Source organism: Canis aureus, chromosome 28 (genome assembly GCF_053574225.1).
Source record: "Canis aureus isolate CA01 chromosome 28, VMU_Caureus_v.1.0, whole genome shotgun sequence".
Lineage (NCBI taxonomy): Eukaryota > Metazoa > Chordata > Mammalia > Carnivora > Canidae > Canis > Canis aureus.
In genome coordinates, this window is record NC_135638.1 from 7,346,623 (window position 1) to 7,372,838 (window position 26,216).

The 26,216-nt window shown below is 35.0% G+C and overlaps 1 long non-coding RNA gene across 5 annotated transcripts in view; it reads left to right on the plus strand.

Annotated features, from left to right (window-relative positions):
* LOC144300370 (uncharacterized) overlaps positions 1-26,216 on the plus strand; it is a 143,897-nt gene that overhangs the window by 35,751 nt on the left and 81,930 nt on the right. For all 5 annotated transcript variants that reach the window (XR_013366967.1, XR_013366969.1, XR_013366966.1 and 2 more), the window contains exon 2: positions 8,512-8,557. This is a non-coding gene — a long non-coding RNA (uncharacterized LOC144300370). The remainder of the gene's footprint in view (positions 1-8,511; positions 8,558-26,216) is intronic.

Genomic DNA, 26,216 nt, shown 5'->3' on the forward strand with positions numbered 1-26,216 from the left:
TTTCCTGTTGTGTCAGTCCTTAGTTTGGCAGTGGAATAGGTCTACATGTATATTTTCTTTTTTTTTCCATGTATTTTCTCAATTCTATTCTTTGTTACTCTGTTAAAGAATAGTTGAAATTCTTGAAGCAAGTTAATTGTATAACTTTTGTTTTATTTTTTTTTCCTTTGGCAATTAGGAAAAATAACCCTTTCTTTCATCTCACTAATTTTATATGTAGCAGGGTCAATTTTATTATCTACTCCTTTTCCATGTTTGTTTGTTTAAACCAGATTTCTTCATGTTTCTTTTTCACCGTAACATTTTTTAAAATTCTGTTTTTGCCATTTTTGTTTCTTTTAGTGGATTATCTATCTAATAAACTTAAAATATTCCAATTAGCTTTCTAATATTATCATGTTCAGTCCCCACAAAGACTGTAGGGACAGTTGTTGCTGCTATACCAAAAGGGAAACTGAAATCCATAAAGGTTATCAAAGTTGTACAAGTTTACTTTGTTGGGATGCCTGGGTGGCTCAGTGGTTGAGCATCTGCCTTTGGCTCAGGGCGTGATCCCGGAGTCTGGGGATGGAGTCCCACATTGAGCTTCCTGTATGGAGCCTGCTTCTTTCTGCCTATGTCTCTGCTTCTCTCTCTGTGTGTCTCATGAATAAATAAATAAAATCTTAAATATATATATATATATATTTAAAACAAAACAAGTTTACATTGTTAACAAGTGGTGGATCTGATATTCCACTTATTTTAAAATATTTTCTCTGGTATTCTTTGTAAGAAGGTTTTTAATTAGGGAATTTAAACATCTTTTCTAAGATTCCTAGAAAACACTTATTTTCTTAGTTAAATGAGGTTCAGGATAAAAGAAGAAGTAAATGAGTTTCAACAGTCATCTTGAAAAAACTCCCCCTTTACAATATAATGTCCCAAGGGAATTGCACTGCATTTGATTGAAGTTGCTATTAATTATATATTTGCCTAGGAATATATGATGCTGTCTCAAAAAAATTCTTTGAAGCATGTGTGTGAGTAAGCATGTGCACATGCTTATCTGGAGATCCAGTTTTTTATGTTCTGTGTTCTGAAGGGGAATAATGTGATATTATCATGAAATTAATTTCTGATTTATTTTTTAAATAAGCATAAAATGTTACCCTTCAATATATGTATAGTTAAACCTTTCATTAAACAAATATTGAATATTTACCAGATTCAATATTTTCTACATATTTGGCATATACCAATGAAAAGACAGAAAGAAACCACTGCCAGAATGTAGTTTACTTCTCATTGGGAAATTGTATAACCTAAAATTTAAAAAAGAAGATTTCATATATATATCTTAAACAAACACTACCATCCAATTCTTTAAAAAGTTTTGAAAAGTAAAATATTACCTCATTGTCTAAAAATCAATTCCAGATTAGCCCTTCTCAGATTTATATAACCCTGATATTTTCTTGCATGTGTGAGGAATGGGAATTTCTTGTAAATACTCTGGGAAATAGAATTAGAAAGCAAATTCAAATTAACAACCACCTATTGACTATTTTCTGGTCAGGACCAATGAATTAAGTCAGACAAGGAACATATAGACTTAAAACAGTTATCAAGACCAGACTATAACTGATTAGGACATAACGTACAGATAAGAGGTCCGACAAGAGTTCAGAAGTTATATAAAGTTGCGCATTAAATATAATTATCATTACATCTAATTGTAATACATCTAATTTTTGCATAGCACTAAAATAATGGTGTGCCCCTGGGATGACATGAGCTTAGGACCCTCCTACTCCACCATCTTTCCAGAAGCTCTTTCTACTTTCTGAACTCTTTAACACAGATTTTTTAGAACTTCTGTCCTTAGAACTAACTCTCTTATTTTCCTTCTATCCTTTTTCATTCTCTTTCGTTTGCTTCATTTTTTTTTCTCCCTCCCCTGCCAAAAAACCCCTACCTTGGCAATTTACTATTAGGATTTCAGCTACCATCTTTCTTTGTGTTTATAAAAGACCTTTGTCTCCAATCCTGACTTGTGTACTTACTGTTATGTCCTAATAATTGTTTTGTTGACCTTTGTATTTGAATGTTGAGGTACACAGGCCAAACTTGATTTTAATTATACTGTACTAATTAGATCTATTCTCATATTTCTTCTTCTTATTTTTAAACATTTCTGTTAATGATGCCTCTTCCCTTTCAATGAAAAAGACTAAAACTTTAAAGTCATTTTGTTTTGTTTTACTCCACATCCTGTCTCAACATCTCAGTTTGTTTTTTTTTTCACTTTCCTAATAACTATTGCAAATACTTTCATTGCTCTTATATTTATTTTCTTTAATTCATCATCCTTTGGTTTCACACTTAACCTACTACAGTCATATGTATTTGTTTATTAGCTCTTGGTTATAAGAAACTAAAACCAAATCACATTTTTTAAAAGATTTATTTATTTGAGTGGGGGGAGGTAGACAGTATGAGTGGAGGGATGGTCAGAAGGAGAGGGAGAGAATCTCAAGCATATTCCCTGCTGAACATGGAGCCCAATGAGGGCTCCATCCATGACCCCAAGATCATGACCTGATCTGAAACCTAGGTGTTGGCCATGTCTATGTCTTCCTCTGTGAGATTTCTCTTCATGTCTTTTGCCCATTTCATGATTGGATTGTTTGTTTCTTTGGTGTTGAGTTTAATAAATATTTTGAAGAATGTTCTTCAGTTTGGGTTTGTCTGATGTTATCCTCACAATTAGTTTGGGGCAAAGTATTTTTTGAGAAAAATACCACAGATGATTATTATAGAAATTATTTTTCTGATCAGGAGATATATCTTATCAGGAGTTATATGATGTCAATATGAAATTAGTATGACTTATCAGTGGAGTTTACTCCCCCCAACTTTATTGAGTCATAATTGACAATTAATAATTATACATATTTAGGATATAAAACTTGATGATTTGAAATATGTGTATACTATGAAATAAACAAAATGAAGGCAACATATCCATTACCTCTCCATCCAACGTAGTAATTTTTTTCCCCTTTTGGGGGATAGGACAGCTAAGATTTAATCTCTTAACAAATCTAAAATAATACAGTATTTTGAATTATTGTCACATTGTTTTACATCAGATTTCTAGAACTTTTTTATTTTGCATAACTGAAACTTTGAACCGACAAACATCTCCCCTTATCTTTCACCTCCCAACCTCTGGAAATAACCATTATTTCTCTGCTTCTGTGAGTTCGACTATTTTAGATTCCTCATATAAGAGGTATCATGTAGTATCTGTCTTTCTGTATCTATCTTACTACACTTATATGTATTCATATATATTGTCATAAAGGCCAGGACATCCCTCTTTTAAAGATTGGATAATATTCCATGGTACATAAGTATGAATATAGTTGCCACATTTTCTTCATTCATTCAATGACAATTATTAGTTTTTTTCCACATTTGGTTATTGAGCATAATCTTGAAATGAACATGGGAGTGAAGATATATCTTTGAGATGTTAATTTTGTTTCCTTCAGATGCATACCTACAACTGTGATTAATGGATAGTATGGTATCACTTTTTAAATTTTTGGAGAAAACTCATTTTACATAAAGGCTGTGCCAGTTAACATTGATGTGATGGCACATCAGGATTCCAATTTCTCTACATCATCACCAACACTTGTTATCTTTGGTCTTTCTGATAATAAACAGTCTAAAAGATGTGAACTAATATTTCATTGTGGTTTTAATTTGCATCTTCCTGATGTTAGTGATTTTGAATACCTTTTCACATACCTGGTACCATTTGTATTTTTTCTTTAAAGAAGTGTTTCTTCAGATTTCTTATTTAGATTATTTGCTATTGAGTTGTATGAGTTTCTTTTTTTTTTAAGATTTTATTTATTTATTTATGAGAGACAGAGAGCAAGGCAGAGACATAAGCAGAGGGAGAAGCAGGCTCCATGCAGGGAGCCTGATGTGGGACTTGATTCTGGGATCCTGGGATCATGCCCTGAGCTGAAGGCAGACACTCAATGGCAGAGCCACCCAAGCGTCCCTATGAGTTTCTTATATATCTTTTATATTAATCTCATGCAGATATATGGTTTGCAAATATTTTATCCCATTCTGTATGCTGCTTTTAGTCTGTTGATTGTTTCATTTATGTGCAGAAGCATTTTAGTTTGATATAATCCTACTTGACTACTTTTGCTTCTGTTGCCTGTATTCTTGCTGTCATATCAAGAAATCATTGCCCACATCAATGTCAGTAGTTGTATGGTTTCAGATATTATTTTAGACTCATGGTTTCATTCGTATTTAATTCATTTTTTTTTTTTTTTTTGGTGTTTGAAGTCAGTTTATTTATTTTTTTTACTTTATAAATAAATCATATTTTAATCACCTGGCTTTGTTCAATCCACAAAAATCACACTCACAGCTTTTTCTAGTCTGTCTTTCCTAACCATGTGACCTGATGATTTTTTGGAACCCTTCATGTTTTGAGAAGAACATTCTGCCTTTCATTTTGCAATCCCAGAGCCAACTTCCCTTATATTCTTTTTTTTTTTTTTTTTATTGGTGTTCAATTTACTAACATACAGAATAACACCCAGTGCCCGTCACCCATTCACTCCCACCCCCCGCCCTCCTCCCTTCTACCACCCCTAGTTCGTTTCCCAGAGTTAGCAGTCTTTACGTTCTGTCTCCCTTTCTGATATTTCCCACACATTTCTTCTCCCTTCCCTTATTTTCCCTTTCACTATTATTTATATTCCCCAAATGAATGAGAACATATAATGTTTGTCCTTCTCCGACTGACTTACTTCACTCAGCATAATACCCTCCAGTTCCATCCATGTTGAAGCAAATGGTGGGTATTTGTCATTTCTAATAGCTGAGGAATATTCCATTGTATACATAAACCACATCTTCTTTATCCATTCATCTTTCGTTGGACACCGAGGCTCCTTCCACAGTTTGGCTATCGTGGCCATTGCTGCTAGAAACATCGGGGTGCAGGTGTCCCGGCGTTTCATTGCATTTGTATCTTTGGGGTAAATCCCCAACAGTGCAATTGCTGGGTCGTAGGGCAGGTCTATTTTTAACTCTTTGAGGAACCTCCACACAGTTTTCCAGAGTGGCTGCACCAGTTCACATTCCCACCAACAGTGTAAGAGGGTTCCCTTTTCTCCGCATCCTCTCCAACATTTGTTGTTTCCTGCCTTGTTAATTTTCCCCATTCTCACTGGTGTGAGGTGGTATCTCATTGTGGTTTTGATTTGTATTTCCCTGATGGCAAGTGATGCAGAGCATTTTCTCATATGCATGTTGGCCATGTCTATGTCTTCCTCTGTGAGATTTCTGTTCATGTCTTTTGCCCATTTCATGATTGGATTGTTTGTTTCTTTGGTGTTGAGTTTAATAAGTTCTTTATAGATCTTGGAAACTAGCCCTTTATCTGATATGTCATTTGCAAATATCTTCTCCCATTCTGTAGGTTGTCTTTGAGTTTTGTTGACTGTATCCTTTGCTGTGCAAAAGCTTCTTATCTTGATGAAGTCCCAAGAGTTCATTTTTGCTTTTGTTTCTTTTGCCTTCGTGGATGTATCTTGCAAGAAGTTACTATGGCCGAGTTCAAAAAGGGTGTTGCCTGTGTTCTTCTCTAGGATTTTGATGGAATCTTGTCTCACATTTAGATCTTTCATCCATTTTGAGTTTATCTTTGTGTATGGTGAAAGAGAGTGGTCTAGTTTCATTCTTCTGCATGTGGATGTCCAATTTTCCCAGCACCATTTATTGAAGAGACTGTCTTTCTTCCAATGGATAGTCTTTCCTCCTTTATCGAATATTAGTTGCCCATAAAGTTCAGGGTCCACTTCTGGATTCTCTATTCTGTTCCACTGATCTATGTGTCTGTTTTTGTGCCAGTACCACACTGTCTTGATGACCACAGCTTTGTAGTACAACCTGAAATCTGGCATTGTGATGCCCCCAGATATGGTTTTCTTTTTTAAAATTCCCCTGGCTATTCGGGGTCTTTTCTGATTCCACACAAATCTTAAAATAATTTGTTCTAACTCTCTGAAGAAAGTCCATGGTATTTTGATAGGGATTGCATTAAACGTGTATATTGCCCTGGGTAACATTGACATTTTCAGAATATTAATTCTGCCAATCCATGAGCATGGAATATTTTTCCATCTCTTTGTGTCTTCCTCAATTTCTTTCAGAAGTGTTCTATAGTTTTGAGGGTATAGATCCTTTACATCTTTGGTGAGGTTTATTCCTAGGTATCTTATGCTTTTGGGTGCAATTGTAAATGGGATTGACTCCTTAATTTCTCTTTCTTCAGTCTCATTGTTAGTGTATAGAAATGCCACTGACTTCTGGGCATTGATTTTGTATCCTGCCACGCTACCGAATTGCTGTATGAGTTCTAGCAATCTTGGGGTGGAGACTTTTGGGTTTTCTATGTAGAGTATCATGTCATCGGCGAAGAGGGAGAGTTTGACTTCTTCTTTGCCAATTTGAATGCCTTTAATGTCTTTTTGTTGTCTGATTGCTGAGGCTAGGACTTCCAGTACTATGTTGAATAGCAGTGGTGAGAGTGGACATCCCTGTCTTGTTCCTGATCTTAGGGGAAAGGCTCCCAGTGCTTCCCCATTGAGAATGATATTTGCTGTGGGCTTTTCATAGATGGCTTTTAAGATGTCGAGGAATGTTCCCTCTATCCCTACACTCTGTAGAGTTTTGATCAGGAATGGATGCTGTATTTTGTCAAATGCTTTCTCTGCATCCAATGAGAGGATCATATGGTTCTTGGTTTTTCTCTTGCTGATATGATGAATCACATTGATTGTTTTACGGGTGTTGAACCAGCCTTGTGTCCCAGGGATAAATCCTACTTGGTCATGGTGAATAATTTTCTTAATGTACTGTTGGATCCTATTGGCCAGTATCTTGTTGAGAATTTTTGCATCCATGTTCATCAGGGATATTGGTCTGTAATTCTCCTTTTTGGCGGGGTCTTTGTCTGGCTTTGGAATTAAGGTGATGCTGGCTTCATAGAACGAATTTGGAAGTACTCCATCTCTTTCTATTTTTCCAAACAGCTTTAGGAGAATAGGTATGATTTCTTCTTTAAACGTTTGATAAAATTCTCCTGGGAAGCCATCTGGCCCTGGACACTTGTGTCTTGGGAGGTTTTTGATGACTGCTTCAATTTCCTCCCTGGCGTATTTAATTCATTTTGAATTCATTTTTGTGTTGGTGTAAGTTAAGGACACCCACATCTTTTTTGCATGAGGATATCCAGTTTTCCAATACCATTTATTGAAGAATTCATTTCCCCATTGTTTGTTCCTGTCGTTGTTGTAGAAGACCAATTGACTATAGACATGTGGATTTATTTATGAGCTCTGTATTCTTTCATTGGTGTATATGTCTGTTTTTACGGCAGCACCACACTGTTTTGATTACTACAGCATTGTAATATATTTTGAAATCAAGAAGCATGGTGCCTCTAGTTTTGTTTTTGCTCAAGAATTTTTTGACATTCAGGGTTCATTGTGGCTTTATATGAATTTTAGGATTTTTAGAAATATATAAAAATTGAAATTAGGATTTAAGAAGAGATTATATTGAATCCATAGGTCACTTTGGGTATTATGGGCTTTTAGATATACTAACTCATGCAATTCATGAACATAGGATGTCTTTTCATTTATTTGTATCCTCTTTAATTTTTTAAAGCAATATTTTTAATTTTCAGTGTATAAGTCTTTCACCTGTTTGGTTAACTTTACTTCTAAGGATTTTATTTCTTTTGTTGATATTGTGAGTGAAGATTTTTTAAAATTCTCTTTTCAGATAATTAATTGTGTTTAAAAATACAGCAGATTTCTGGATGTTGAATTTGTATCTGGAAACTTTACTAAATTTATTTATTCTAACTTTTTTCAAAGAAATCGTTAGAATTTTGCACATATATGACTATTTCATATTCTAATAGATATAATTTTACTTCTTTCTTTTTGGATATGAATATTTGTTTGTTTAGTCTAATTGTTCTATATCTTTATTGAAAAGATATGGCAAGATTGGTCATCCTTGCCTTATAACAGATCTTAGAGAGCTTTGAGTTTTCCCCAATTATATTAGATGTGGCCTTGCCATATATGGCCTTTCTTGTGTTAAGGTCAAGTTCCTTGGAGACATAAGAGAGTTTATAGTCTGTAGACTTGAGAGTTTCAATAAAGAATGGATATTGAACTTTTGTCATTTTTGCTGTTTCTGCATTTTTTGAGATGATCATGCGGTTTTTCTTTTTATGTTAATGTATTTTATCACATCAATTAATTTGCAATGTTAACCAGTTTTGCATCACAGGGATAAAGCTCATTTGCTTATGGTATATGATACTTTCAATGTACTATCAAATTTTATGGAGGATTTTTACATTTATATTCATCAAGGGTACTGACTTATAGTTTTTTCTTGTAGTGTCCTTCTCTGGTGTTGGTATTAGGATGATGCTGGCCTCATAAAAGTAAGTTGGAAGTATTTCTGCTTCTTAGATTTTTGGGAATAGTTTGAGATTTGATATTAATTCTCCTTCGGAATGTTTAAAAGAATTCACGCAATTGTTCATAGAGTGGTGCCCCAGGCCATGATCTCCCCCCACTGAAGAAAACAGAGCAGGAGGGCTCTAGTAGTCTTTGCTACCAATGTGGGAACTGATAGCTTTCACCACCAAAAACACATAGAGTCCTTCGCTGCCACTTACTTCAGCTGGGAGAGGTCCCTAGAGTCCATGCCACTAGCCCTATGAAGAGGGATCCAGTGTTATACTTTTATGAGGCTAGAGCCACCATCCCTCATCCTAGTCCTAGAAGAACCATGTACATGACCAGCACTTGGCTCCATAGCCACCCCACTAGTGCCTACACTGGACAGTAGCACTACCACTGCCCTCATATACAAGCCTGCACCCTGGACTCAAAGTCCAAGAGGGATCCTCTAAGCCATGACTTCCACTCATGGGAGAAAAGGAAATCGGAAGGACCAGAACAGCCTTTGCCACAAAGGACCACAGTAGCTCTCACCACCACCATGTACACATATCCTTAGCCTCACTCACAGTTTTTACCAACACCAACCCTAGCAGATCCAGCTTCCTGGAGTATACGATTCTATGTTTCCCTGGAGCCAGCCAGAACCTCAGCTACACTGAGCTGTGACAGACTGGGAGATGGGTTGACATGTGTAAAATGTTTTCTACAGCCATCTTGGTGTTTGTGTTGTGCTAAATTATTGTAGATGCTTTGTTAGAATTCAATATGGGATTGAGTCCCATATTGGGCTCCCTGAATGGAGCCTGCTTCCTCTCCCTCTGCCTATGTCTCTGCCTCTCTCTGTGTGTGTCTCTCATGAATAAATAGATAAAATCTTAAAAAAAAAAAGAAAGAAAGGAAATTTTCGTGAAAGGACTATCCTTTCTCCATTGAATTTCCTTCACCTTTTTGTCAAAAATCAGTCAACTATAATTGTGAAATCTATTTCTCCTTCCTTTTATTTTTAGCAGATTTAAGTTTTATGTTTACAGTAAGTCTCTTATAGACAGTATAAGCCTTGCTTTTAAAATCAAAGCTGAAAATTTCTTTTAGTATGTTTAGATAGTCACATGTAAACTGGTAATTCAAATAGTTGGTTTAAAATTAATTATCCTCATTGGTGTATTTTTTCATTGCATTTTTTCTATATTTTCCTCTATGTCCCTCTAGATTTAATTGAGGATTATTTATGATTCAATTCCATCTCCTCCATTGACTTCTCTTTAATCAATTTCCTGAGGTTTACAATATACATTGTTAGTAATCTGGGGCACCTTTCAAAAAATAGTATACAATTCCACATGAATTATATCATAGCAATATATTCCCTATTCATCTCAGTCCTTGTGCCATTGTAGTCATACATTTTATTTTTACACATGCTGTAAGCAAATAATACATTACTATTGTTATCACCTCACTGTATTTTTTTCTTTATAAATAGAATGGCATTAAAAGCACTATATTTCATCTTTATTCTATTTACCATCCTTTTGTTTTCTATAGATTCAAGTTTCTGGCCTATATCACATTCTTTTTAGCATGAAGAGCTTCTCTTAACATTTCTTATAAAATAGGTGTGTTGGCAATAAATCATATTTGTTTTTGTTTGTTAGAGAAAGTCTTTATGTCTCCTTTCTGTTGAAAGATAATTTTTCTGGGTATAGAAATTTTCCTCTTTCTTTCTCTCTCCCACTCTCTTTCCTTCTTTCATCCTTTCTTCATTTCTTCCTTTTTTTCTTCCTTTCTTTTTGCTGGCTTGAATCTATTTTAATAAGAACTGCATTGCAATTCTTACTTAGTTTCTCTGTGTCTTATCCCCCATGGATGCTTTCAAGATCTGATGCTTTCAAGATCTTTCTCTCTCTCTCTCTCTCTTTCTTATTTCATTTTTATTTTTATTTCTTTAATTTTTAGCAATTTTTCTTGCTTATTATTATAACTTATTGCATTTACAATTTGGTATCTGCCACTACTTTTGGAAAATTATTAGTTATTTTTAAAATATGTCCTCTGTTCCATTCTCTCATTTTCTAGCATCAAGGATTCAAATTATGAGTATTACATAGTTTTACATTGTCCTTCAGTTCTTTGATCTCTTTTCTGATTCCATTTTGAGTATTTCTTTTTGGTTTTCATTATTTCTGTTGCCCTATCTTCAAGTTCATGGACTTTTTCTGTGACTGTGTTGATTCCAGTAATAAGTCCATTGAAGGTCATCATTTCTATTTTATTCTTTTTAGTTTCTAGCATTCTCATCTAATTCCTTCTTATATTTTTCATTTCTTTGATGAACTGGCTTATCTTGTATATAATTTTACATTGGAGCTTTTAAAATATCAATCATAGTTATATTAAATTACCTGAGTAATCCAACATATTTGTCATACTGAGTCTGATGGTATGATTGCTTTTTTTCCTTCAGATTTTTAGCATGCTTTGGTATGCCTTGTATCTTTTATTGAAAGTGAGACTCGCATCAGATAAGAGATTGAAATACATAGGCATTTGGTGCAAAAAATTTTATTACTATGACTAGAAGTTGGGCTTTGTTCAATGTTTGCTGTAGTTGTAGGTGTCAAAGATTTCAGATTCCTCTAGTGACCTTGTTTTTGTCCTCATTCTTAACTTTGGGCTTCCCTAAGTACTCCTCCTCAAAAGACTTTGTGTTTGATGCTCTTTCAACAAAAATCCACTGTTATTATACTGGAGTCATATTGATGTGGTGGAGAGTGTGAGGGAGAGGGAGCATTCTCTAATATTACCATTAAATTTTAATGTTTTTGTGGTCTGCTTCTTGGGGTTGTAACTTTCACAAATGTTTCTTTAGTGATATAGTTATTCCCTCTATCCTCCTACCCCCACAACCTTCCTTAGTTGCAGTGTCCCTAATCTATTTCTTTGAAGGCTTGACCTCTGTTGACTCTGTATTTCTTTTTCTTTTTCTTTTATTTTTTTCATGAGACAGATGGCTAGAGGGAACTAGAGTGGGAAGAATGTCCTCCCATCAGCTGGTAGGATAAAATTATTGCAAAACTTCACATTTCTAAGAGTAGGACTGTATTATAGAAAAGGCTTTGGATATATTACATCATTGTTATTCTTACCTTCCCCCAGTAACTAGAAGCAGGATCTTGATTAGTCTGCCTTCTATTATTTTCAGAGCTATTATTTATAAGTAAAATCAAGAGTCAGAGATTTTGTCGTCTCTAATTTTTAGATTAAAATACCACCTTCACAAATGTATTTTTTAATTTTCTCTCATTCTCAAGACAATTGTATCTTCCCAACTATTTTGAAAGGCTTTTGACTAACTTGGTTTAAAGAAATTTTCATTCTCTTTGCATTTTTACTTGCATAACTTTTCTGAAGGCAGTGATTTGAACTTGCTGCTATGTAGTTGCAGAAAGGACCAGTGAACGGAATACAAGAAATACAGGAAACTCCTTTTATTATTTTGGGTTTTATATCACTTACAAGTGTGATACCTCAAAGTTCAGGAAGGCATAGTCATCACTTGAGTACTTTCAGAAATCCTGAAAGATCCTAGTGACTGGAAGAAAGCAATACATTTGAATTTCTAAATATTGGCCCATAAGGTAGACCAGTAAAGATTGGGTATAAGACTTGCTTACATTTCTGAACTCATAGCTATTATAATAGGTGTTGTGAGAAAATACATGTTTCTAACATTCAATTTAAAAAACTGTTTTATATCATATTTAAAATTTTTTAAATATAAATGTGACTGAACTATTGGAACTTTAAGAAACTTTAGAAGACTGCTAATGACACTTTAGGATAATTAGATAGAAATAACAGAGAGAAATCCCTCTGCTATTTAGACACGACATGAGGAAGACAAAGACTTGGAAAGTGAAAATACCACAGGACAAGTCAAATAGAAGTATTGGTTGCTAATCAGCACCAAGCTATAGTCAATGTGGAAACACTTAAATTTAGATAGGCACCACAATAAAAGATGCTAGGTATGAGTTAAACACATTGAATAAATACAATTGGATTTTGACATATACACTTAAATATATGAATAAATAAAATAATTAAAATATTAATTAGTATCAGGTCCTGCTAAAATAGCACATTTTATGTTGTCATTCAAGCAAAGAAATGTATTTAAAGCTATTTGCAATTAATTTTGCTATTGCTGGCTAGCATAAAGCAATCGAATGTGCAACTACTGATTAATAAAACATCATTTAACTCTGGCTAAACACATTAGGAAAGTTAGGAAAAAGAATGGGAGTTTTTCCAGATTAAGGAGTTTGTCTAGAATATAAGATGGAGAGAAGTCACTGATTTCTCTCTCCTGTTCTATAGAGGAAAAAATAATCTCACTTTTAAGTTTTATTCCTTTTATTTTAACAACCAGGCTATCAGAAATCGGTTGCTTATTGGTTTTTAAAAGGTGTCAATGCGTAATATGAACTGCCTAATACTTAGAATAATGGTTGATGTTTTCAATTCTTCAGCAGTACAAAATATATCAATGTATTAATTCCAAATTCCCGTGTAAAACTATGTTCATTATTTAAATATTTTGTCTTCAGGAACTATGTTTACTCTTAGGCCTCAAGGGAAACATGAGTCTTAGATGCCAACATTACATTTAGTGTTGATATTTTTCCTCCCCTGGACTATCTGCCAACTTTACTAAACACATGCTAACACCATTGTAGCTGACCCAAGGTTACAGAACTCTTGTGCCAAAACATTTATGAGTTCCAGCAAGATATAAAAGGTTCTATTCAGATCACTGTACAAAGCTAAATAAAAGTTGACATGATTATTTGTCCTTATAGAAGAGCATATAGAAGACATCTTTTCTTTTTAGTGTTTTTCAGTTTGCCCTTGGCACTGAATTATAAAACTTAGTTATGCCACAATAATCTACTAAGCTGAACCACAGGAAGAATTTGAGACGACTGCTGAGATCTAGAGAAGAGATAGAGTTTTCTATTATTCTGAGGCACATTTGTTCTTGCTGGGTTATTATTTGGCCCTGAGCCTGACAATAGGAGAAGTAAGTAATGGCTATAAAATACTAAGAAGAAACAGGAGGAAAACACACACACACACACACACACACACAAACACACACGAGCCAGAGTGAGGGAAGAACACAGGGAGGTATATATGCTTTTTGAAGGCATCCCTAGTATTTTGGGAGGGAGGTTATTACCTACCATAGAGGGCTTCATTGTGTCACTTCATGTTTGTTTAAAAAATAATCACTCAAAGGAGCATCAAAGTTGAACTAAGGAGCGATCTATGCCAAAGCTAAATTACTGTGAACAACAAAATAGTGTAGTATTAATTTATAGCCCCCCAATTTAAATATTCATAATCATACTGATATAAATAAATAGTTGAATAAATTAATAAATAGGGGAGAAGAGACAAATGTTCTGTGCAGGCAAATTTAAAATAATTTATGTACATACTCTGCCTTCTAGGAGGAGAGTGTAACCTTCCATTTCTTAGCTGTAGGCTGCAGAGAGTGCTTTCTTTCCAAAGTCTACAGTATGGAAAGGGGAAAAACACAGAGTAACTTTATAATGGAAAAAATCTGACAGACTCTACCTCAGGTGATTAAAATCAACACCAACAGTCATGAATAATATTGATAATATGTATCTTTGAAATGATGTAATGAAAATGATACTTTGCCTCTGTGGTGTGCCTCACCCAAATCCATAAAAGCGGTCTTCTCATGAGAAAAAAAACAACATGAGACAAATTCCAGAGGCACATCCTGAAAAACATCTGGCCAGTACTCTTCAAAACTGTAAAGATCATCAAGAGCAAGGGAAGTCTGAGATACTAACAATCAAGAGGAGCCTAAGAAAACAATAACTTTATATAATGTGGTATACTGGGTGGGATCCTGGAACAGAAAAAAAAACACTTTATGAAAAACATGCAAACCTTTTGCTACACCATAAATGACATATACATTCCAGGAAAATAGAGTGATTTTTATCAGCAAATTAATACTCAATTGCTGACCTAATTATTTAACACATGGCTTATTCCTAGTGGGGTGTGGAGGAGACTCAATAAAAGCTATTGGCCTTGCCTTACAGTTTAGGTGATCAGATGGACTGAATTGCATCTCCAAAATTCATGTTGATGCCCTAGACCCCAGGATCTCAGAATGTGACTGTATTTGGAAATAGGAACTTTAAAGAGATGAGTAAGTTAAAACGAAAACTTGGGGAGGGCCCTGATCCAATCTGACTGGTATTCTTATAAAAAAGAGCAGATGGGGGCTCCTGGGTGGCTCAGTTGGTTAGGCAACCCACTTTTCATTTTGGCTCAGGGCCCTCACGTCGGGTTCATCAGATTAAGCCAGCCTTGGCCCAGTGTTACCCCTCGTTGGCTCCATGCTTGGCAGAGTCTGCTTCTCCTCTCCTGCTCCCTGCTCATGTGCACTTTCTCTCTCTCTTTCAAATAGCTAAATATTTTTTAAATCTTTAAAAAAAAAATTCTCTCTCCTTCTGCCCCTCTCCCATACCTCTTTCTCCACTTCCATGTGCTCTCTGACCCAAAAAAAAGGAAAGAAATGAAAACAGATGAAGAGGTACCAGGGGTGAGAATGCCCAGAGTAAAGACCATGTAAAGAGGCAACAAGAGAGTAGTGAATTACAGGCCAGGAAGAAAGATCTTGAGGGAAGCACCCTGATCTTGTACCTCAGGCCTCTAGAACTGTGAGAAAAACAAGTTTCTTTTGTTTACCCCACCAAGTCTGTGGTATTTTGCTATGGCAGCATTAGCAAACTAACACCATAATATGTGACAAACTTATTGGACTCCAAGAAGTCTACCCTTTGCCCTAGGTTTCTGGAGGTAATTGCTTCTGGGAGGTAAGAACGTGACTTAAGGTGGGGGTTGGCCATAACAAAAAGACAACTGAAGTGATTCAGCACGCGGGAATAGTCATGTGGTATCAGTTCACCTGAAGATAGAGATCAACCACATGGACTATCAGTTAATCAATCCTACTTATGTGACAGTGTCCCAATAAAAGCTTTGAACACTAGGGCTTGAGTGACTTTCCGTAATTGGCAGTACTCCATAGGTGTTATCGCATATTGATGCCAGGAAACAAAACTGTTCTGAACCCACAGGAGGAGGACTGTGGAACCCTGGCTGTTACTTCCCTAGACTCCATCCTATGCCCTTCTCCCTTCTCATTTTATGCTGTCTCTGTTACCTCTAATAAACTATAAACACGAATATAATGGCTTTCAGTAGGTACTGTGGGTCCTTACAGAAAATTATCAAGTTGGGGATGGTTTTGAAAAACCTTTTCATCTATAGTTGGTGTCCACTGTAGGGGCAGACCTGGGATGGTGGTCTCTTGTGGGGAGTGTTTCTGTAACTTGAAGTTGACTAGCTCCAGCAATGGAGTATCACCAAATATAATGAATAGGTAGTTAGCAATTTTTTTTCCATAGTCTATTTACAAATTCTTCTTGAAAGACGATGAAAATTATTGCAAAAAACAAAATATCCCTCTGAGAAGGTCATGATGCCATTCCTAGAAAGAGGTGACATGCATAGTTCTTGATTCTATTAGCAAATTCTATAGCAATTCAAAATTATAGTCAAACCCTTTCTTCTCCCCCCTTTCCTGGATCACATTCATGTTAGGAAAATGGTAGTAGCTAGGCATGAGGTTTCTGTTGGTAAAAAATATTATATGTAAGACTTCAGCTCCTGGTATGTTTTGTCACCTTCTAAACCTGAGTGTTAAAGACTGTTCTCCTTGAATCTGATGAGGAATGTTTTTTTTTTACTGTTGCTATAAAAAGCGATAAGTGCCATAGACAGACTTCTGCTAGTGATTTATTTTGGGGGTTTTAGATAATCTGGTTTTAAGATTAAGATTCACATAGGTCATATTTCCTGTGTATTGCTGGCTATAAAGTTGAGAGAAGGTTAATAGAGGGAACAATTGTAAAGAATAGTGAAAACATAGTTGCATTCTATTTTTGAAGTTACCTTCTGTGTGTATGTTTTTTGTTTTCTTAAGATTTCATTTATTCATTCATGAAACACAGAGAGAGGCAGAGACGCAGGCAGAGGGAGAAGCAGGCTTCAGGCAGGGAGCCCGACGTGGGACTTGATCCCGGAAGCACGGGATGATGACCTGAGCCAAAGGCAGGTGCTCAACCACTGAGCCACCCAGGCATCCCTTGAAATTCATTTTTTAAAAATGATTTTATTTATTTCTTCATGAGAGAACGATAGGTAGAGACACAAGCAGAGGGAAAAGCAGGCTCCATTCAAGGAGCCCGATGTGGGACTCAATCCTGGGACTCAAGGATCACGGCCTCAGCTGAAGGCAGGTGTTTAACTGCTGAGCCACCCAGGCATCCCAAGAAATTACATTTTTAAAGTCAGTTTTCCCTGAGAGAAAACTTGAGGCAGATTTTTTTCAAAACATATTTGGAGGCAATGCCATAGCCGACACTAAAGTCTTATTTTTCTTAGAGGGCAAAAGGCTCTTACTGACCATCAATAATCATGAACTTTAACTATTAACCATTCTTTCATTCATTTTTGTTTCCCTTTACTTACATTGATTGTTGGATCTAGGTTTGCTACTTTAATGCTTACCTGGGAAATTGCTCAGGAATGGAATAAGGTGAAGCTCTTAGGGTAGTTGGATTGTGGTAGGGATGTTCTACTGTTTCCAAGTCCATAGAATCCATGAGCTTTTCCTCACCACTATCCTTTTTTGCTTCTGCTTTCAGAGACAGAATGGGTTTAGATGTTCTTCGTGAATCTCAGTGTCTCAGTGTCTCATCCATATGCATGCTCCTTCTGAACTTCAGTTTTTCACCTATAAATGTGAATGATATCTGTAAGAGTTCTCCTGAAGAACAATTGTGGTCACAAATAGAAAGCACCTAACTTAACATATTAACTGAGAAACTAGGGTTACTTTCCATACTCACTTTCCAAGTGCTTTCTCCGAGAATGGAAACCTGATGAATTTTCTTTTTAAAAATATTGTGATAAAATGTACATAACATAAAGCTTACTATGTTAACAATTTTTTAGTGTAAAATTCTGTTTACACTAAAAATATCCATTCTTAAAGAGCTTTTATGAACCTTGAAAATGCACATGAAACATTCTATATTCCTGTTATTTATACCCTTCGGAGATGCATTTAGAGAAATTTGAGGTAAAGGCATCTGCTAAGTACCCTTCAGAATATTTAACATGAAAATCCCCCAGTTTTATTTGACATACCAGTCTCTACCCACACTGCTGGGTAAAACACTGAAATGCTGCGATGGTTACCTTTGCCTCTGGTGAAACTAGACATCCCTGTAGCATCACTTATACTCGTTATTCAGACTTCTGTTTGTTGTTCTTACCTGGCTATACTTAGCTAAGCTTTTCCTCATTGGCTTAAAGGAAATCATTCTTTTAAGAAAGAAAATTCAATAATACTTTGAGATTTCTTATCTGAAAGCATGTCCCATGAGCGGTGTTGTCAGTTTAATTCCAAATAACAGAATTGAAACACACATGCTATCTTACAACTAAAAATTAAAAAGGTTTGCACTGGCACAGCTAAGGCAGCAGTAAACCCAGGACTAGAACCCAGGCTGTTTTACACCTTCAGGTTGTCATTTTATTTAAGAAATTCAGCTGAAGGCTTTTTTTTTTTTTTTTAAAGACAAATAGAATAATAGGCTACATAGTGAAAGTCTTTCTTCCTGCTATAAATCTGTCTACTTATAAGTGTGCCCTTCACCTGATAATATTAAAGCTGTTTGAGCAAATTCAATCAAATCTGACAGAAGTAGCAGAAAACACTAAGGTAGTTTGTCGCCTCCAATAGACTTAACTCACTTATACATCATATTCAAAAAAAAAAAATCTAGACTTCATTTATTTCCCAATACTTTTGTTTTCCTAACTCCTTCCATTTCCTTAATATACACTGGCTAGCAAGATTAGAGGAAGACAATATTCCTAAATTCAAAAAATATATATTTTGAATATTGCTATTGCTAAGTGATAATTCAAAAGTCCTATTACTCTCTACCTATGACCTGCAATATAGGTTGATAGAGAGTTTTTAGAAATCCACTTATTTCTTTGCCCCAAACAGAAGCAATTTTAACAAGTATCTTTGAAGAGGCAGCCTTAGCAGGAGATTCAACTCTAGTATGATGTAATTCTCAAGTATTTTCCATTAAGAATTTTAGACTGGAAAACTAGGAATCAACCCAGTGGCAATGAGTTGAGAATCATATCTTCCCACACAAATTTTTATTTCAGATGACCTCAAGGAACACAAATACTTGTGATTATTCAAGTTCTAAAGTAACCCGCAAATCATCAGAATACTCAAGAGGAATGTTCTCCATTGCTCATTACTTCATATGTGGGCCAACGAAGACGTTTTCAGAGATCCAAAGACAACAATGGACACGATAATATGTCCCAGAAAGCAGACCTTGGACAGCTGGATGAGCTTAGTAAAACTGAATCCAGCTTTGAGTGTTCAACACTTCCCAGTTCAGGGGAATTTTAGAATTATTTTGGGTCGGTGACTGCTGTGTGCTTCCCTGTCGCCCTCGCTTAAACGTGTGCCTTTAATGTAGTTTTCCTATTCCTGCTCTCCTACTGTGTATGGAGGGAGGAGTCATCGATAGATCAACTATCATTAATTCTGGAGATCTCCAGAATTTGTAGTCAGGACTGAGCTTTTTGGAAGCTCAAACACCTTGGACTGGGGATTGTCTCTGGAAGTGAGAATGTGTTTCAAGTATAGAAATAAGGGTTCCCATAAATACACATATGTGTGTAACAAAAGGAGAAACTGATGACACTGAACGCTAAATTTCTTCCAATCGGTATTCTACTCACGTCTAGAGCGGCAGGAGACACTGTACCTCAGTTATGAAAATGTTCTTAGATTGTACTTTCTAACACCAACCACATGTGCCTACTGAATACTTGGAGTGTGGCTAGTGGAAATGAGGAACTGAATTTTTATTTTAATTAAATGTGAATAGTGGCTACTATATCAGCACAATTTTAGAGAAACGGATTTTTTTTTTTTTTCTGGGCACATGGCTATTGAGTGAAAGACTACTATGACTAAATTACCTTTGCCTAGGTCTGGCTGTGGTCAGGTAAGCTAAGATTTGCTAAAGGGATGCAAAAAAAAACCCTCTGTGTATATACAACTTCCAGATCATGCCATATGAAGGGAGGTACATATATTTTTTCCTTCCTTCTTTATAACTGGTTAGCATGTGGACAGCTGAGTCATCTTTAATCATGTGAATGAAGGCATCACCTTGGGGATGTCAAATAAGATAGACAACTTTGTAAAATAGGACTTGGGGCTTGCTTGTTTAAGCACTAATATTCAGGGGTTTGGGCATCAATTAATAAGCCTGCATTTGGTTTTCTTTTCTTTTTAATATATCCTTCCTGGAATTTGCTGTGATTCCTGAATCAAAGGGTTTAGGTAGTTCCTCAAGACTAGAAATTTCTCAGCCAGTTTTTGAAAGTCCATCTATTTTATTCTCTCTAGTCTTCTGAAAATTAAATCAAATATATGTTAAGCCTTTTATTGCCATTGCTTCCTTCTTAATTTCTCTGACATATTTTCTATCTCTAGATAGAAAAAAATCTCTTGCCAGTAAGAACTTGAGAATTATCGTCCATTTTTTAATTGTTTATGCATTATATGACTTGGAGATCTTAATTTCAGTGTTTATACTTCGAGAATGTCTCTTTGGTTCTCTTTCAGATTCATTTGTTTCCTTGTATGAATCCTAATAGCCTCTTTTCTCTGTTAACTATTGTAAACACAATAATTTCATGTGCCATTCTTGAGAAGTCCTATGTAACTACAGCTAATGGAGAATTTTTAATTCTCCTGCTTGTTTCTCTTGTTGTCTTACTAAAATACCTTATTCCTGTATATTTTTAAACTTTGAATCATCAGCTTATGATTAAGAGAGCATTTTCCAAAGTTATTTTGAGCTATCAGGATCAAGAATGAGCACCTTTCTGTGTTTATTCCATCAAGTTCTTTGGACAGGTGTCAAGCCAGATCCATTTCCCAGTTTGGAGTTTCCCTTTATCATACTGTTAGTAAAACGTGAGACTCAAAAATATATTCCCTCTTCCTGAACATCTTTAAATGTGCATGACCCTTGATTACCAAGATCTAAAAGGCTCAGGTTTATCTTTAGCTGAAGCTTCATTTTACCACTGTGTAGCCATCTTTCCTTCCTTTTTGGAGCCTAAGGATATCTCTTGTGTGTGTACTTAACTTATTTGAATGAATATTGATATTCAACATTTACAGGTGTTCTACACTGGCATATTTTTAGAACAATTTTAAAGTGGAAATAAAATTTTCTGATGAAATCTAAGAAGAAAATTAGCTTTGTTTGGCTCGTTCATATATTCCTTGAGTCATGGTTTCCTTATCTCAATCATCTGTGAATATGGATGTGTATGCCTGTATGTAAACTTTAGTAGGCATCCAAATATCCACGTGGAACATAATCAAGTATCTTAGAATTTCCCTGCTTTTTTTTAATACTTTCCTGCGTAGTCCTAGCATTAAGAAATTTTGAAAACTTTTTCCTTTTCTTTCTATATTTGTAGGTTTATTTACTCATTCATTTATCCATTCATCCCTAATCCACTAATTATTTTATTTGAGGACAGTCTATGCTCCATGCAGTCTACTTGCACAGGGAAATCCTAGCAGGCTAAATTAAGCAATTCAAGGTGGTTGTTGTTATTTTAAATGAATCCAAAAAAATAAAAAAAATCCTGAACTGCTTAATTTAAAGGATATTTCAATGGATTAAAAAAATGGCATGTAAGTTCACATTCTTTAAATAAAAAATAGTTTCAAAATATGTCTTAATATTTATGGATTTTTTATTACAAGTATTTTAATTTGAATGAGCAGTCATCAACATTAACAGTATAGGATCATACTGCTCTGATGAAATAATTACCTCTATGGATTCATCTAAATATATTATAAAATGTTCTTGGTAGCTTATATTATAGATATTGATCAAGCTAAATAGTAGTTGTATGTATGATATAAAAATTAATCAAATCCAGTCAAATTCTTTTTCTCTGTATAAGCAAAAAAGAAATTTTAAGTGTGCTTTATTTACTATAATAGAATTAGATGAGGATTTTACAATAGGGGGCATTTTTAAAAATGAAATAATCTAGATAAATGTAACAAGGTAAATGCACAAGTTGGTATACCACAAAGGCAACAGTGATAACCAATGCTTGCTTGTTACTCCCACATTTGATAAACAGCTTTTGACATAAAGTTATGTGACTTGCTGCCCCTGAAATGCAGGTCCCCAGGGAGTTTCACACAACAAAAGGAACTCTTGCTTTGGCACTGGCACTTTCTGTTTTGTGTTTATTTTTTTAAGTCCATTTATGCTCGCATTAAATCCCTCCCCTTATATTCTCTCAATGTGAATATGGACGAGTAACTCAATATTACTGACATGTTACAACATACCCATGTTAGTTTCTACCAAGTATCTTGTCTTCTCTTGTTGTTAGACACTTTGACCCACACAGAAAACTATATGATAATCATTTTATTTCAGTAGCTGAAGCTTTTCAGTATTCATATTGAGTTTCTTCTGCACATTTTGTAAATTAAATTTATATACTTTTGCACCTATACACTGAACAAATTACAAATTAAAGATGAAACAAGATACTTGATGTAGAGCTAGTCCGCAGTTGGGTAGTATAGGCCCTGAATCACACAAAAAAAGCTTGGTCCACAGATGGTGAACTACAGGAAATAATATTGCTTTCCAGTCCTCCACAGGCTTCACTGCTGAACAACAAGAAAACAAAGATATTAGAATAGTTCATAAGATGAGATCATAGTCTACAGTTAGACATGCAGGGACACCTAAATGACATCTGGTACTAGATTCTCATTGCTAATCCTTGGCAAGGATGGCCAGGAGATGACTCTCTTTTGAGTGTAGCCCATGATGCCAATCTCCACTGAGATAAGATCATAGTAATACACAGCATAATTCTTTGGTGCTTTTCTTTTAAGATTTTATTTATTATTTACTCATGAGAGACACAGAGGGAGAGGCAGAGACACAGGCAGAGAGAGAGGCAGGCTCCTCGGGGAGTCTGTTCTTTGGTTCTTTGAACTAGGACTCAGTTTTTTATTTTCCTTCCTAACTAGTGTCAACATTCATTCCATCAGGAAACCCATGCTAGTAGTATTTAATAATAAAGTCTTCAAAAAATGGAGGAACAAGTGTTATCCTTCCAAATTAATTCTAAAAGGAAATCTGATAAGATAGCCAATATATATTAAGAAACTTGGATGATTTAGTCAAAGTTGATGAAAACTGATTGATTCAATATAAATTTAGCTAAATTTATGAACGTATTGCCTATAAGCCCAACGTTGAACTCTGGGAACTCTGATGTCATGAAATTTTAATATAATTAATATCCTATAAAATATCATTTGATGCCAATGTCAGATGAACTAATATGATTAAACCTTTAAAAATTAATGTAACACTTCCTATGAGGGAAGGAATTAATGTAAACTGAGAATAAGAGGTTTTAGAGACAATCAGACCCATATTAAATTCTGATTCCATTTCTTGCTGATGGTGGCGATTGCATACTACTACTCTGAGCCTTAGTTTCCTCATCACTAAAATAGAATTAGGGATAACTACCCCATAAAATTGCTGTGAAAATTAAGCAGGATGACATCTATTGCCACTCAGTGAATGCTATCTTGGTGGTGACTATTACCCATATTTCAATATTTGTTAACTGTTTTTGTGATATAAAAAATGAAGAACAAATATGGTGCCTGGGTGGCTCAGATGTTTAAGTGTCTGCCTTCTGCTTGGGTCATGTACCCAGGATCCTGGGATCTAACTCTGCATCAGGCTCCTTGCTTTGGGGAGCCTGCTTCTCCCTCTTCTCCTCACTTATGAGCTCTCTCTCTCTCTATATCAAATAGATGAATGAAATCTTTTTTAAAAAAGGAAGGATTCACCTGGATATCTATTATTTGATTCTTTTACTGTATTCTATAATAAATACAGATATAAGAAAGTGTATGAATTCTTTTGACTTATTTTCCAAAGTGCTTTATTTCATATTACCATTGTTGGAATTAGTTTGAAGTGCATAAAATATATCTAGGATAACAGAAAGACTAAATTTTTTAAGAGCCAGTATTGTTTATTCATTACTCTAAATCTTGCTGATGGCTATCAAATTTCTCTAGCAACAGTCAAATTCTTAGGGTACCTGGGTGGCTCAGTGGTTGAGTGTCTGCCTTTGGCTCAGTTCGTTATCCCGGGGTCCTGGGATCAAGTCCCACATCAGGTTCGCAGGAGGAAGCCTGCTTGTCTCTCTGCCTGTGTCTCTGCCTCTCTCTCTCTGTGTGTCTCTCATGAATAAATCTTTTTTTTTAAGTCAAATTCTTTTCTTTCGTGATATATACCACATATTGGCTTCTGATATAGATAAAATGATTATAAAATCCATACATAAACTCTCAAGCTACTTGGTCATACATTATTCTGGGTGTTACCATGTGATTTTGGATAAGATTAACATGTATATTGGTAGACTGTATAAAGTAGATTGCCCTTCATAATGTGGGTGAACTTCATCTAACCAGTGGAATGCCTGAAAATAAAAAGTCTGACTCTTCCCCCCAATAAAGGAGAATTCTTTTTCCTGATGGTCTTCGAATTTCCTGGCTCTATAGCAGCCTGCGAACATTTGGATTCAAACTAGGATGTTTGCTCTGAAAAATTTGGATTTTCTAGCCTCAGTAATTACATATGAGTGAATTCCTTATAATCAATCATTCAATCAATATCTCTCTATATAGCCTGCATCATTTCTCCTGAGAAATCTGCTATAATTCTTATTCTTGATCCTCTATGCATAACGTGTATAGAACGAACGAATGCATGAATGAATGGTAGATTTAATGCGCTTAGGTACGTTAAAAAACTTATGGAATATCCTGACTCAATAATGAATCAGTCTTAGGTGATCAGAATTTAAAGTTTTTTGAAATGGTCATATAGGAGTGAAAATATATGATTTTTTTGAAGTAGAAAAATGGTTTTGAATTAAGAAGATATGAACTACACCAAATGGAAGAAACTTGCTGAGCAATCTGAATAGTTTATCTTCACATTTCCTTGTATATCTCTAAATATTCTAGGTTGGTTTTTCTTTCACCATTCTATTTCATTATCTTCTTACCTTTATATTTTTTATGAGAAATCCACTATAATTCTTAATATATTTCCTCTCTATATAAAATGATTACTTTTTTCCTCTAGCTTCTTTCAAGATTTTCTCCTTAGGTCTTCTGTACTGTGAGCATGATTTGCCTAGCTATACACTTTTTTGGTATGTATCTTGCTTTGTGTTCTCTGAGCTTTGTGGATTTATGGTTTGGTGTCTGTCATTAATCTTGAAAAAAAATCGGCCATTATTACTTTAAATATTTCTTCTACTCCCTTCTCTATTAATCTTATTCTGTTATTATACTTATGTATGTAACACCTTTTAGAATTATACCACAGTTCTTTGATATTCTAGTTTGGTTTCTTTTTTTTTTTTTTTTTCATTATTCTTTTCTCTTTTCATTTCAGTTTGAGAGGTTGCTATTGACCTATCTTCAAGCTCACTGATTTTTTTCCTCAGCTGTGTCCAGTTTACTAATGAGCCCATCAAACCCTTTTTTTATTTCTGATAGTCATTTTGGATTTAACATTTTTTTAATGTTTTAGAGTTAGCATTTCTTTTTTAATTAGAATTTCCATCTCTGTTTATATTACCCATTTATTCTTGCTTGTTGTTTACCTTTACAATTTAGAGTCCTTAAAAATTTAGTCATAGTTCTATGAAATTCTCTGATAATTCCATATCTGTGTCTTACTCTAATGCTTGCTTTGTCTCTTCAGAGTTTTTCTCTTGCCTTTTAGCATGCATTGTAATTTTTTATTGAAAGCTGGTCATGATGTATCAGGTAATAGGAAATGTGACAAAAAGACCTTTAGTGTAAAGTTTGGTTTTAATCTGATTTACAGGAGAGGAGTGTTTAAAGTTTGCCAAAGCAGTTTTCAGTCTGTCAGTTTTCTCTAGCGTCTCTATTGTTTTTTCTCTTATTGTTTTTGAGTTTCCCTAAAAATCTTCTTAAATAGAATCTGTACCTTGAAGTTCTTTCAGCTGTAATCCATTATTATATTCTGGAGCCCTGCTGATGTTGTGACAGGTGGAAGAAATCTATAATCTCATGATTTTCGTTCAGTGGTTCTCTGTCCCTGGACTGTGACCTCCACAAAAGTTTCTCAGCTTTTATTCCTCCTGCAGGTGAGACAGGAAGGCTGGAGAGAGATGGAGTTACATCATTTCCTTTCTCTATTTTGGATAGGGCTTTGCAAAGTTCCTGTCCCCTAACATAAGCCTTAATTTTAGAGAACATTCTGTGATTGTTTC